Source organism: Pan paniscus, chromosome 15, assembly GCF_029289425.2.
Source record: "Pan paniscus chromosome 15, NHGRI_mPanPan1-v2.0_pri, whole genome shotgun sequence".
In the NCBI taxonomy this organism is placed as follows: Eukaryota; Metazoa; Chordata; class Mammalia; order Primates; family Hominidae; genus Pan; species Pan paniscus.
Genome location: NC_073264.2, coordinates 65,453,349 through 65,468,085, shown reverse-complemented (window position 1 = coordinate 65,468,085; position 14,737 = coordinate 65,453,349). Strand labels below are relative to the sequence as shown.

General features: G+C 41.2%; 1 long non-coding RNA gene across 1 annotated transcript in view; it reads left to right on the top strand.

Moving 5' to 3' along the window:
• The window catches only part of LOC100978361 (uncharacterized), a 40,043-nt gene extending 31,516 nt beyond the window's left edge, over positions 1-8,527 (top strand). Inside the window, exons 3-4 of the long non-coding RNA XR_008620900.2 lie at positions 1,443-1,643; positions 2,291-8,527. This is a non-coding gene — a long non-coding RNA (uncharacterized LOC100978361). The remainder of the gene's footprint in view (positions 1-1,442; positions 1,644-2,290) is intronic.
• The last annotated feature ends 6,210 nt before the right edge of the window (positions 8,528-14,737 follow it).

Here is a 14,737-nt window from a genome sequence, read left to right as displayed (position 1 = left end):
GAGGCTGAGGGATGAGAATTGCTTGAACCCAGGAGGTGGAGGTTGCAATGGGCCGACATCTCACCACTACACTCTAGCCCGGGCAACAAATCAAGACTGTCTCTTTTTTTTTTTTTGAGACGAAGTCTCGCTCAGTCGCCCAGGCTAGAGCGCAGTGGCGCAATCTCGGCTCACTGCAAGCTCCGCCTCCCGGGTTCACGCCATTCTCCTGCCTCAGCCTCCCAAGTAGCTGGGACTACAGGCGCCCACCACCACGCCTGGCTAATTTTTTGTATTTTTAGTAGAGACGGGGTTTCACCGTGTTAGCTAGGATGGTCTCGATCTCCTGACCTCGTGATCCGCCCGTCTCGGCCTCCCAAAGTGCTAGGATTACACGCGTGAGCCACCGTGCCCGGCCAAGACTGTCTCAAAAAAAAAAAAAAAAAAAATTGCATCTGTACTGAACATGTACAGACATTCTTCCTTTTCATTATTCTCTAAACAACAGAGTACAACTATTTACATAACATTTACGTTATATTAGGTATTATAAAAGTCTCCCGAGAGACAGAGGTTGCAGTGAGCCGAGATCGCGCCATTGCACTCCAGCCGGGGGGACCAGAGCGAGTCTTCCTCTCAAAAAAAAAAAAAAAAATTGAGATGATTTAAAGTGTACAGGAGGATGTGAATAGGTTAGATACAAGCACAATACCATTTTGTATCAAAGACTTGAGTATTCATAAATTTTGGCATCTCTAGGAGGTTCTGACACCAATCTCCCAGGGACACTAGGGACGCCTGTATATGGCTTAGATTCAGTGTGTTAGTGAAACCTGCTACACAGTAGCCTGTTTAGATTTCCCCATTTTTAAAAATACTCTGCTCTTTTAAAATTCATTATACAGCCTTATTTCTCAGTACTGACTAAAATGTCTTATTTTTATATATCGAAGCTTTCTATTTATTTTTTAAACCAATGTATACATGTCAAATCCTAAAATCGCCTGTATTAATCTACTTAGTAACTTAATGCCACTCCAATGTGGATATAAATAGAACTTGCACATAGTTTTGAAACTACGTAGAAAGCATGGAGGCTGGGTACGTAGGCTCACGCCTGTAATCCCAGCACTTTGGGAGGCTAAGGTGGGCAGATCACCTGAATTCAGGAGTTCGAGACCAGCCTGACCAATATGGCAAAACCCCGTCTCTACCAAAAATACAAAAATTAGCCTGGCATGGTGGCATGCGCCTGTAGTCCCAGCTACTTGGGAGGCTGAGACAGGATAATTGCTTGAACCTGGGAGGCGGAGGTTACCGTGAGCCAATGTGGCACCACTGCACTCCAGCCTGGGTGAAAGAGCGAGACTCTGTCTCAAGAAAGAAAGAAAGCGGGCGGGGGGCGGGGGGAAGGGCAAGCAAGCATAGAGCATGAGGAAGTTTTTAATGTCTTTTTCTTACAGAGAATTAAGCCTTTCAGCAGGAAATCCAGATGCTCACTAAGTGACTAGAGCAGCTGCATCATCTTTAAGAAGAAGGTGCTCAAGAATCATCCCAAGCTGAAGAAAAAAGTATTGGGAACAAAAAAGACCCTTGAAATGTCTAGAAAGAAAAATTGAGATCAAGGACTTTTTCAAGAGAGATTAGACTTGGACAGGAAGAAAGTAAGAATTTCCTGAAGTATAAGCATTCCTTTGATAATGAAAATGATTGCATTTTATTCATAACTTTAACTTTATCTAATGTTTGAAGCTGTTAATACTGTTAATACTTTTCTCCACATTGGGAAAGGGGGGAAATTTGCTACAAACTCTGAAAGCTTCCGATTTTATTTTATTTATTTATTTATATTTTTTGAGAGAGAGTCTCGCTCTGTCACCAGACTGGAGTGCAGTGATGCTATCTTGGCTCACTGCAACCTCTGCCTCCTGGGTTCAAGCGATTCTCCTGCCTCAGCCTCCCGAGTAGCTGGGACTACAGGCACGCGCCACCATGCCCAGCTAATTTTTGTATTTTTAGTAGAGACGAGGTTTCACCATTTTAGCCAGGATGGTCTCAATCTCTTGACCTTATGATCCACCTGCCTCAGCCTCCCAAAGTGCTGGGATTACAGGCATGAGCCACTGCCCCGGCCTCTGATTTTATTTTTAAAAGCCTCTTCTCTCTCCGCATCTCCATGTCTCTTTTGTGCACTTATTTGATATTTGTTGTGAGGGCATCTGTTTACATATATATCTCAATGTACTTTAAGGAGAGGATTAGAAGGAAAGGAGCTCAAAGGAATAACTCTCTTTTTTTCTTTTTTTTTCAGATGGAGTCTCACTCTGTCACCCAGGGTGGAGTGCAATGGTGTGATCTCGGCTCACTGCAACCTCTGCCTCCCGGGTTCAAGCGATTTTCCTGCCTCAGCCTCCCAAGTAGCTGGGATTACAGGTGCTCACCACCCGCCCGGCTAACTTTTGTATTTTTAGTAGAGACAAGGTTTCACCATGTTGGCCAGTCTGGTGTCAAACTCCTGACTGCAGGTGATCTGCCTGCCTTGGCCTTCCAAAGTGCTGGGATTACATGTGTGAGCCACTGTGCCCGGCCAAAGGAATAACTCTCTAATGGGGAAATTTTAGGAATTGTGACAGGCAGATATAATGAGCATTGATGAGGGGCCATTGATGATGTCTCTCAATAATCACTGTTTAGGTCACTCTCTTCTCTACTCTCTGCTTCCCTGAATCTGTAAGGGAAAAGGCAGTCCTAAAAGTTGAATAGAAATAGGTAGGTTGCAATACAATTTATTTTCAGGAGATTCTCTATTTTACTACCTCTTCATAGAATTGCCTATCATAGCTGGGCACAGTGGCTCACACCTATAATCCTAGCATTTTGGGAGGCTGAGACAGGCGGATCACGAGGTCAGGAGATTGAGACCATCCTGGCCAACATGGTGAAACTCTGTCTCTACTAAAAATACAATAATTAGCTGGATGTGGTGGCACGCACCTATAATCCCAGCTACTCTGGAGGCTGAGGCAGGAGAATTGCTTGAACTCAGGAGGCAGAAATTGCAGTGAGCCAAGGTAGTGCTGCTACATTCCAGCCTGGTGACAGAGCAAGACTCCATCTCAAGAAAAGAAAAGAAAAAAAAAAAGAATTGCCTATCATAACCAAATTATGTTTTTTAGTATTTCTATAATTGCTATGCTCCAAAGTGGAATCTTGCTCACTCATTTACCATTTACTCATTTAGTCTTTTTTTTTTTTTTCTGAGACTGAGTCTCACTCCATCACCCAGGCTGGAGTGCAGTGGCGCAATCTCGGCTCACTGCAACCTCCACCTCCCAGGTTCCAACGATTCTCCTGCCTCAGCCTCCCGAGTAGCTGGGACTATAGGTGCGTGCCACCACACCTGGCTAATTTTTGCAGTTTTTAGTAGAGATGCAGGGTTTCACCATGTTGGCCAGGCTGGTCTCGAACTCCTGACCTCGTTATTTGCCTGCCTCAGCCTCCCAAAGTGCTGGGATTATAGGCATGTGCCACTGCGCCCAGCCTTCATTTAGTCTTTTGGCTCATTCATTTGTTTATTTATCCGATATTTATTGAGCATTCAGTTTTCTTTTCTTTTCTTTTTTGAGACGGAGTTTTGCCCTTGTTGCCTAGGCTGGAGTGCAATGGCGCGATCTTGGCTCACTGCAATCTCTGCCTCCCGAGTTCAAGCGATTCTCCTGCCTCAGTCTCCTGAGTAGCTGGGATTACAGGCATGTGCCACCACACCTGTCTCTAATTTTATATTTTTAGTAGTGACAGTGTTTCTCCATGTTGTCCAGGCTGGTCTCGAACTCCCGACCTCAGATGACCAGCCCACCTTGGCCTCCCAAAGTGCTGGGATTACAGGTGTGAGCCACCATGCCCGGCCTAATAGTTTTCTTTACTAGAGTTCTTGGGTTTTCTGGATTTCACTGTATATTGTCAAATTGTTTCCTAGGAAATAATGTATTTTTAAAATTTCACTTATTTATTTTATAAATAATTTGATTCTAAAGGTGGAACAGTTTGGACCAGCTCATGGGAGAACTGTCTTTTTTTTTTTTTTTTTTTTTTTTTTTTTGAGACAGTCTTGCTCTGCCTCCCAGGCTGGAATGTGGTGTTACCATCACGATTCACTGTAGCCTCAACCTCCTAAGGCTCAAGTGCTCCTCTTGCCTCAGACTCCTGAGTAGCTGGGACCACAGGTGCACACCACTATGACCAGCTAATTTTTGTAGAAATGGGGTCTTTCCATGTTGCTCAGGCTGGTCTTGAACTCCTTGTGGCTCAAATGATCCGCCCATCTCTGCCTCCCAAAGTACTGGAATTACAGCCTTTATTTCTTTTAGATTTTCAATTTACTGCCACTAAGTTGCAAAATGTTCTCTTAGAATTATTTTTATCTTTGCATTCTGTATCCATTCTGTATGCATATCTATATATTCTGTATATTCCTCCTTTCTAATATTGTGTATTTTCACTTTCTCTCTTTCCTTTTTAACCAGGCTTGCCTGAGGCATCTATTTTATCTTTCCAAAGAACCAGTGGTTCTTTTTGAGACAGGGTCTGGCTCTGTCTATTGTCCAGGCTGGAGTGCAGTGGCGTGATTATGGCTCACTGAAGCCTCAACCTTCAGGGCTCCAGTGATCCTCCTGCCTCAGCCTCCCAGATAGCTGGAACTATAGGTGCACGCCTCCACGCCTGGCTAGATTTTGAAGTTTTTGTAGAGATGAGGTTTCGCCATGTTGCCCAGGCTGGTCTCAAACTGCTGAGCTCAAGTGATTCTCCCGCCTTGGCCTCCCAAAGTGCTAGTATTACAGGCATGATTCACCGTGCCTGGCCGGTTCTTTTTTTAAAATATACGTTTTATGGCCGGGCACGCTGGCTCACCCTGTAATCCCAGCATTTTGGGAGGCTGAGGTGGGCAGATCACTTGAGATCAGGAATTCGAGACCAGACTGACCAACGTGGTAAAACCCTGTCTCTACTAAAAATGCAAAAGTTAACTGGGCATGGTGGTGTGCACCTCTAATCTCAGCTACTTGGGAGGCTGAAGCAGGAGAATCACTTGAACCAGGGAGGTGGAGGTTACATTGAGCTGAGATTGTGGCACTGCACTCCAGCCTGGGCAACAGAGTGAGACTGTCTCAAAAATAAATAAATAAATAAATACACATTTTATTAGTTTATTTTGGTTTATATGTAATGAATATATATAGTATGTTTATTAAATCTGCACCCTACTTTCTCTTTTCCCTTCTTAAGTAAATGTGCTTTTTTTGTCTTTTGTTTTTAAATCAGAAAAAGAGTAAGTACTATTGAATGTTCCTCTGTAGCTTGTCCAATAGATTTTTATAAGAAATGTTTCTTTTCACTGTGTTCTATGTATTTTTGTAATTTTAGTGTTGATTTCCATTTTTTGGCTGAAGGTATTCAGAATTTTTGTTTGTTTGTTTTTTGTTTTTGAGACGGAGTTTCACTCTTGTTGCCCAGGCTGGAGTGCAGTGGTGCAATCTCGGCTCACTGCAACCTCTGCCTACCAGATTCAAGCAATTCTCCTGCCTCAGCCTCCCTAGTAGCTGGGATTACAGGTGTGCACCACCATGCCCAGTGAATTTTTGTATTTTTAGTAGAGGTGGGGTTTCACCACCTTGGCCAGGCTGGTCTCGAATTCCTGACCTCAGGTGATCCCCACGCCTCGACCTCCCAAAGTGCTGGGATTACAGGCGTGAGCCACCGCACCCAGCCTATAATTTTTTTAACCCTTTATACACACACACACACACACACACACACACACACTTTTCAAAATCAAATATACCAAGAGTCTTTTATTGAAAAGGAGCAGCCCTCTTCTGTACCTCTCTTATTTCCCAGAGGGAACTCTTTAACTCTTTTAGCTGTTTCTGATAGTAACTTCCATTTTCCTAAACAATTTTAAACTGCCTTATCTCGAGTTATCTATATTAGACATGTTGTTGATTTCCTGTTATATGATAGATGAAATTTCATCTCTCATACCACTTTCCTACCTGCTCCTTTCATCTTCCCAATCTGGTTATATTGATATTTTAAGCTAAATGCATAATCAGCATTTACTTTACCGTGATACTAAATGTTTACAAAAGCATGAAGTACTATATTCTTGGTACATTTTCTTTCTTGTATTGCATTTTATTTTTCCTACAGTTAATACCTTCCTTATATTTTCATATGTTTAATATTCAGTGTTCATTTATTAAGGTTTTTTCCTGCCTAAATCTGTATCAGATGATCCTTTAGTCTTTAAAAATCTCCCATTTTTTCTCTCCCAAAGTCCTTCATTCCCTTGCTTCAGTCTGGATTTTGCTCTGTGGGCCTGAGCACAGCCATGATCCCGTGACTTTCCTTCTCTAATCTCCTGGTTAGGTTTCATTGTTTGCCGAATCACATTTCTTCCTCTTTTTTGGTTTCCTTTCTTATTTTACTGGGACACATCCTCCAATGGCTTCCTAAGAAATGGTGCCTTGGAGAGCGACATTTTTTGAGGTCCTTGTGTGAATGACAATGTCTTTTTTTGTTTGAATCATCATACTCAATTGATAGCTGGGTTTAGACTTTATTTTCACACACGGACTTCATTGTCTTCTAATCTCTAGGGTTGTTATTGAGGAAAATATGCCATTCTGATTCTTGTTCCTTAATATGTTATTTCTTTTAATGGATTAAAACATTTACCATAACTTTTTTGTAATAACATTTTATAACTAATTTTTTTCTCATAATAAAATTAATTCAGCTGGGCATAGTGGCTCATGTCCGTAATTCCAGCACTTAGGGAGGCTGAGGTGGGTGGATAGCTGGAACCCAGGAATTTGAGATCAGCCTGGACAACATGGCAACACCCCATCTCTACAAAAAATTTAAGAACTAGCCAGGCATGGTGCAACTTGTAGTCCCAGTTACTGGGGAGGCTTAGGTGGGAGGATGGGTTGAGCATGGGAGGTCGAGGCTGCAGTGTGCTGTGATTGCACCACTGCACTCCAGCCTGAGCGGCAGGGTGAGACCCTGTCTCAAAAAATTAAAAAATCATGTGTATTAGTGAAGATTTGTAAAGTAGAAAATAATAGAAATAAAATCGAAATCACCAGTAATCCCACCATTTTGCGATAACTAGTATTAAATATAGGTATATTTCCCTCTGATTATTTTCCATGTATATTTTTATCATCATTGAGATATACATAGTTTTTCTCAATCCTGCTTTTTTCATTAACTACATCATTGTTAATTTTTCTTAATAAATATTTTTGAAAACTTAATTTCTAGGGAATAGATAATCTATCATATAATAATTTTTCTTTTTTGACATTTGCATTGTTTCAGTTTTTTCTATTATGAATAATGTTGTAAAGAATATCTTTGTGGGCCAGGTGTGGTGGCTCATGCCTGTAATCTCAGCACTTTGGGAGGCCAAGGTGGGCGGATCACCTGAGGTCAGGAGTTTGCGATCAGCCTGGCCAACATGGTGAAACCTTGTCTCTACTAAAAATAAAAAAATTAGCCAGGCATGGTGACAAGCGCCTGTAATTCCAGCTACTCGGGAAGCTGAGGCTGGGGAATCACTTGAACCTGGGAGGCAGAGATTGCAGTTAGCCAAGATTATGCCATTGCACTCCAGCCTGGGCCACAAGAGCAAAACTCTCAGATATTCAAAAAGAATATCTGAATATCTTTATGGCCGGGTGCAGTGGCTCACCCTTGTAATACCAGCACCTTGGATGAGCAACGCAGGAGGATCACTTGAGCCCAGGAGATTGAGGGAAAAAAAAAAAAAAAAAGCCGGATGTGCACACCCTGTGGTCCCAGCTACTCCAGATGTTGAGATGGGAGGATCACTTGAGCCTGGGAGGTCAAGCCTTCAGTGAGCTGTGATAACGCCACTGCATTCCAGCATGGGCGACAGAGCAAGACCCTAACTTAAAACATAAAATAAAATAAATAATATCTTTGTGTGAGTCTTTTTTTTTTTCCCCGAGACGGAGTTTCGCTCTTTCGCCCAGGCTGGAGTGCAGTGGTGCAATCTCCGCTCACTGCAGCCTCCGCCTTCCGGTTTCAAGCAATTCTCTTGCCTCAGCCTCGTCAGTAGCTGGGATTACAGGCACCTGCCACCACGCCCAGCTAATTTTTGTATTTTTAGTAGAGACCGGGTTTCATCATGTTGGCCATGGTCTCGATCTCCTGACCTCGTGATCTGCCTGCCTCAGCCTCCCAAAATGCTGGGATTACAGGCTTGAGCCACAGTGCCCGGCCCGTGTGTGAATCTTTATCCACATATTTGATTATTTCTTTATAATACATTCCTAGAAAAGTTGAACTAATCTATGCTACTGCTTGGTGCTTATAAAATCTATTGCATTGTACTCTTGGTAGTCCTGAGTCATCACTTTTATTGTCATATTTTATTTTCTTGATTATTTTAATAATGCTTATTTATGGTGAAAAATATTTTACTTATGGAAGTATTGTTAAGCCTGCAGTGTGTTAGTCTGGAGTGGATGTGGTATTATGCTAGTGTATAATAACATCTTAAAGCACAATTTTTTACTTCAATACTGTTGATTTCTGCAAAGGAAAACTCAGGGACTAAGCATTCCCAGATAGACAAGCATAGCAAGAAGTTCAAAAAGCTAGAGAAAGACAACATGCAACAAAACAAATGTTATTGAATATTTGGTAGAATTTGCAGATTGCTACTACGCAAAGATTGGAGGAGAAAATTCAGAAACTTCAGAAACAGCTCAGCGATTTGAAATTGTCAAATAAAAATATGAAAACTCAGCTGACAAGAGTAAATGTCCTTAAAGTAAGTAAAGGAAGTGAGGCTTTCAGAAATTCACTAAAGCTTTGGTCTTTTACCATTTTAGCAGCATGCTTTTCATTGAAGCTAAAAAAATTAATATTAAAATTATTTTACATACATACAAAAGAATATATATTTAAGCATATAGAATAAAATTGGAATTCACCACTCATTTTAAGAAACAAATATTACCAATACAATTGAAACCCCCATATATCCATATATCCTCCTCCTTGTATTCTAAGTGTTATTATTACAAATCCCTTGTTTTTTGTTTTATTATTATTATTCTTTTTGAGATGGAGTCTCGCTCTCTTACCCAGACTGGAGTACAGTGGCGTGATCTTGGCTCACTGCAACCTCTGCCTTCCAGGTTCAAGTAATCCTCCCACCTCAGCCTCCCAAGTAGCTGGGAATACAGGCGCATGCCACCATGCCCAGTTAATTTTTGTATTTTTAGTAGAAACAGGGTTTCACCATGTTGGCCAGGCTGGTCTCAAACTCCCGACCTCAAGTGATCTGCCTGCCTTGGCCTCCCAAAGTGCTGGGATTACAAGTGTGAGCCACCACACCCAGTCTGTTTTTTGTTTTAGTTTTACCTGTGTCTCTTATTGGGGTAATAGTTAAAAGTTGTAGTCATTTTGGGGGCTCTTCTTTGGACTTTCTCCATATCAAACTTCAGTTATACTATTTCAAAAATTATGCCTTAAGCCAAACAGGCACTAAATAACTGATCAACTGATATGCCAGTTTATCAGCAATATTTCTCTTACTGAAATGCCAATTATCTTCTGTATTTCTGTATTTGATTAATGTAGGGCTTTGAGACCTTTGAGGATGCAGAAAACATGTTAAGACTCTTTAAATCCCAAGTGGCCAGTTACTAAAAGTGCTAAGTAATAGTTATTGATGAGCACGATCATGGAGAAATGTCCTCTTAATTCAGAAATTTTGGAATGTTTTTCTTTTCCATATATCTCTGTCTTCATAAAAAAAGAAAGAAAAGGAAAAGAAGCAAGAGTTATCATAACTGTTATTTAGAAGAGATCTAATCCTAGTTATCTCCTTCCTTTCCCCCATCTTATATGCTGTCACAGGACAAAACAATTGAAGAGCTCAGGCAATCTTTAGCAAATGTTGAAACGATGAAAGAGAAGGCAAATGTTGAAACGATGAAAGAGAAGGCAGTTGTGAAAACAGAAAACTTGAAAACTACATTAGACTCTGCAGAGCAAAAGGCAAGATCAGACAAAGAGAAGACCCAGCAGATGTTAGATGCTGTCACTTCTGAGCCCCCAATAGCAAAGAGCACACCTGAAGAAGTATCAGGACAAGAACAAGAGGTTTTTTCAAAATAGTAAAATTAAAATTAATTTAGTTGAAGTGATAAACACCCACACCTACTTAGACTGTAACTAACTTGACAAAAGGGAATATTGGCTTATGGAATCATGAGTTAAACAACCTAACCTCCAGGTGGGCGGAGATACACCTGGGCCCCAGGATCAGCACATGGAACCTACAAGCCCTTTGTCATGGTCACTTCTTGGCATCTATGTGTCAGCTCATCTGTCTGACTGCTGGTTGGTTTTCTCCATGACAGGAAACGTGATCACTGGCAACCATGGAGATTTATATGGAGTTTCTGTGACAGGAGAGAGAATCCCAAGAAAAGGTCTTATTGACCCAGTTTAGGTCAAGTGCTTATCCCTGCTAAACCCACAGTGGCTAGGGATGGGATATATGATTATTTTATATACTCTAACCAGTGACCAGGAGGGTACAGTTCTATGACATCATGTGTCATCATGTGAAGCTCAGGGGAAACCATGTGTGTCACTTTCTGTGTCACTGTCTAGGAGAATATAGTAGTGCTTCTTAACTTGCTTAGATTTTCACTATACTTATAAAGCAAATATTTCGAGAGAATTTTTTAAAGGCCAACTGATCATCTGGGGCAATTTTTAAATTATATGTCACTTCTCCATATATTAGTTGCTTATGAAACTTATACCTTAAGATATGCTTAAAACATAAAGTCATGATATTAGCATTTTCACTTTTTTCTCTCTTTAGCTTCTGTGTGTTCACTTTCTTGATTGTTTCTATTCCTCTCTTTTATTTTTTGAGACAGAGTCTCACTCTGTCGCCCATGCTGGAGTGCAGTAGCATGCTCATGGCTCACTGCAGCCTCGACCTCCTGAGCTAAAGCAATCCTCTCACTGCAGCCTTCTGAGTAGCTGGGGCTATAGGCATGCCACCACCACACCTAATTTTTGTATGTTTTGTAGAGACAGGGTTTCACCATGTTGCCCAGGCTGGTCTCAAACTCCTGGGCTTAAGCAATTCTCCTGCCTTGGCTTCCCAAAGTGCTGGGATTACAGGTGTGAGCCACCGTGTCTAGTCCCTTATTTTATTTTCAGTCAAATCTGTTTTCCTTTGATCACCTTGTAGTTCACTCTTCACTTTTTAGATGATTTAGTGTTTTCTTGCCTGAGTTCAACTCTCACATCTAGATATCTTGGACTATTCTGAATTATTACATTTCTGATTCAAAATAAAGTTTTTCCCCCCATTTTTGCAAATCCTTTAAAAATTGATGTTTAATTTTTTTCAGGGTTGTTGTGTCAAATATTTGTCCTGTGTTTCACGGCTGTTTTTTTTTTTTTTTTTTTTTTTGAGATGGAGTTTCACTCTTGTCACCCAGGCTGGAGTGCAATGGCATGATCTCGGCTCACTGCAACCTCCACCTCCTGGGTTCAAGTAATTCTCCTGCCTCAACCTCCTGAGTAGCTGGGATTACAGGCAGTGCTACCATGCCCGGCTAATTTTTGTATTTTTAGTAGAGATGGGGTTTCACCATGTTGGCCAGGCTGGTCTTGAACTCCTGACCTCAGGTGATCCAACTTCCTTGGCCTCCCAAAGTGTTGGGATTACAGGTGTGAGCCACCCTGCCCGGCCCATGGCTGTCTTTTGGGAGTATTTTTTTTTTTCATCGCCTGAACAGTTTAGATGATAGTGCCTTTCTATTTTCTTTTTAAAGTAATTTTATGTGAATATAATTTGCCATTTGTCTGTATTCACTTTCAAATTCCTTGAATTGCTCTGGTCTTCAGATGTTTCTACTTTAGGGTAGCTGGAGGCAGGGCTTACTCACTAGGTTCCTTAGCTCAATACCACCCTCTTCTGTTGGCACAGTGAGTGCAGTTTCTAAAGTTTACTAGATCAAGCCTTTTTGGGAGTGAGGGTTTATATGATGTCTGATTCTGTAATACTGTCTCATTTGTATAAACTTATTAATTTCCACTGTTTGCTTTTTTCTTTTCCTTTATTACCAAGCCTCCAAGGAACACAACTACCTCCCTCTCCCCTCAGAAACCTTGCCCTCTACAACTGCCATTTTTGGTCTCATGTGCTTCCAAGACCCTTGCTTTTCCTTCATTTGTCAGTGTTCTGATCCACCAGATCTCAGATTTGTTCTTGGTATTTCACCATTTATGAACTGTCTTGTTTCTGGGGGTAAGGTTGTCTGTGTTCTACACCAGTGAAAATTAGCTGCACCTTCCTCTGTAGCTGCCTCTGCTGGTTTAGAATATTTATTTCCCCACTAACATGCAAATTGAAGTTTGTGGTATTCTCTAGTTTTGCTTTAGGCATGATTTACAGGTAGTTTTTATTTGATCTCCATGTTGATCACTATGGTTTTTGGAGGATGGGTAGAGAAATGTGTTTTTAGGGGACTGGTATTATCATTCAGCAAATCAGAAGTCCAAAACATAATTACTTTATGGATGAAAAATAACAAAATAAGCAGCAATAAAATTAAGTTTACTCTATAAAAGTGTAAAAACAAGAAAAAATTTAAATGCAAAGGAAATTTTAAATAGAGTTATTGTAATAGAAGAGACCATTTTTCTAGCTTAAAAATATTGTTTGAAAGTAGAATATATTACATTTAATAATGTTTAATAAGACTAAATTTCTAGTACCAATTCTTTGTACATAATACCTGGGTGACCCAAACTAATAACATATCTTGATTTCTGTAATGGTTGTTTGTAGCTTAGTGACTTTCAAGAAACTATTCTCAGCTACTCAGGAGGCTGAGGTGGAGGTTGCAGTGAGCCAAGATCACTGCACTCCAGCCTGGGCGACAGAGTGAGACTCTGTCTCAAAAAATAATAAATGAATAAAATTTAAAATTTAAAATAAAAATGGAAACTGCTCACCTTCCGAGGTAGTGTTAGATGTACCCAAGATATCCTCTGTGGGAACAAGTCAGAATCTGGACAGGCCTGTGGGACTCAATGCCTGTTTTAGAGAGCTCTTCAGCATGGGAGGGGTGAGATTATATTGGACCTTACAGAAGTACCATTTTGGAACAAAATAATTATCTTGAATATTCATTCAAGGGATAAATGAGAATCACTTTCCAAATGGCCATGGCCACAGCCATGATTCCCAAACTGTGTGCCAAGGCACACTGGTGCACTGTAAGGATCTCAGCATGCCATGGAATATTTTGATTGTATTTATATATTTATTGAGATGGAGTCTTGCTGTGTCACCCAGGCTGGAGTGCAGTGACGTAATCTCGGCTCACTGCAACCTCCGCCTCCCGGGTTCAAGCAATTCTCCTGTCTCAGCCTCCTGAGTAGCTGGGACTACAGGGGCCTGCCACCACGCCCGGCTAATTTTTGTATTTTTAGTGGAGACGGGGTTTCACCTTGTTGGTCAGGCTGGTCTCGAACTCCTGACCTCGGTGATCCACCCACTTCAGCCTCCCAAAGTGTTGGGATTATAGGCATAAGCCACCGTGCCCAGCCTAAATATTTTGATTTTAAAGGGAAGCACTGTAATATTTGACATCTGTCAGGAAGGTACATGGATACTAGCTTCAACATTACATCACCCTTCATTCTTTTTGATGACATACCTTTGTGATAGAAACTGCCCAAGGCTTCTCAGGATTTATAAATTTGTTGCCGAGTGAACTTCAGTAGTTAGTGGTATCGCTACCAAAGAAGCTGTCCTGCAAACTTGGGGAAGGAGGCTCTTTCCCCAGATTCTAGGATCCCTGGCTGCAATGTAAGAAACTTGCTTATCCTTCCTCTCAATAATATCACCAGCCTAGCAAAAGAGGAAAGGTGAGGGACACCTTGACCAGAGCTTCCACTTGCAGCCCAGCCTGCTCAAGCTGTAAGAACCACCTTCTTATTCAGAATTTCCCCAGAGCCACGGCCCAAGGGTCATCTGCCTGCTGCAGCCTTAGCACACAGGAGCCTGGGCATGAACCAGGCAGACCCTCTCCTCCTTCCAGAACACCCTTCTCTCAGGAAATGGAGGCCCTACCAGCTCCTACAGCCAAGCTCTCCATGAAGGCCAAGGTGTTAAGTTGGGCCAGTTTCTGAAAGAGCCACTTTCTTAGCATATTAAAGAAAAATCTCTTGTAAAAACAAAGAGGGCTTAGTGTTAATGCTCCTTTATGAATTGTGTTAGTAGGAACTGATTGTTCAATCATGGGGCAGTGCAAAACGTTAGCTGTGTTAACTCTGAGCAAACAGGGGAGATCCTTCAAGGACCTGGAACACTGTTTCCTAGAAAAGCTTTTAATCATGTGTCCAAATCACTGCCACACTCTTCTTTAATGATAAGAATTGGATTTAGATTTAAGGCTTTAGATAAATGATTCTCAACCTTCAAGATGCTATGAAATGACCTAATTAAGGAATTTTTTTTTCCTAGGCCTATCCAGAGATTCCAGTTCAGTTTGTGGTATGAGGCTGAAGTATGGATATTTTTTTCAAAGCTCCTTAAGTATATAAATCGATAAAATTACTTTGGAAGACTGGCAGTGTACGAGTTTTCTGTTGCTGCTGTAACAAATTATCATAAACT